Raw genomic sequence first — 728 nt, 5'->3', positions numbered from 1 at the left:
GATGAAAACATCGGTTTCCAGCGTTAGAGCTGACAAGGCACACCCATTTCTACTGCTGGTCACTTGTTCCCATGTCTTTAGCTTAGGTCCTTTCTCAGAACCACAAAGATCAGAACACACCTAGATCACCACCAAATTACTTTTGGATTATTGACTATTTGGATAAACATGTCTGAATTTGGTCATGGAACATTTGCCCCTGAAACACTGACAATGCAGGCAGCATGAATATATCCCTTCAGTTCCCAACCTCAGGGTCACTACCAGATCAACTTGCTCTCCCATTGCTTTGCTCTTCCGCTTGCTTTGCCAGGCTGATATTCTTTGAATTACTGAACGAGATGAAGCTGACCAACAGTGTAAAGTAGTTGAAAGAAATGAAATCTATTATCTCTAAACTCTGTGAAAGCACTAGGTCCTGGATTTTTTGAAAGCAAATCCAAAAATAGTTTGAAAAACTCTAAACGTGGTCTATCAGCTTTTATAGCTCTAACCAGCAATTTATATTCTCTCCAGGAGAAAGAACTAAGGAACAGCGAGTTTGGGTGGGGGCTTTTTTTTCAGAAAACAATATCGTGCACTATTATTTTCTCCCTTCCACGTACCTCAGCTGCTCTCCAATGCAAAAGAAAAAGCTTCAAACACTTAAAATGTATCTATTCAACTTTTACATTGATGTTGATTCTGTTCTTAATTTTCAGAAATACTTGGGAAACAGTTATGAAACA

Source organism: Apaloderma vittatum, unplaced genomic scaffold (genome assembly GCF_000703405.1).
Source record: "Apaloderma vittatum isolate BGI_N311 unplaced genomic scaffold, ASM70340v1 scaffold9476, whole genome shotgun sequence".
Classification (NCBI taxonomy): domain Eukaryota; kingdom Metazoa; phylum Chordata; class Aves; order Trogoniformes; family Trogonidae; genus Apaloderma; species Apaloderma vittatum.
This window is presented reverse-complemented; position numbering follows the sequence as displayed.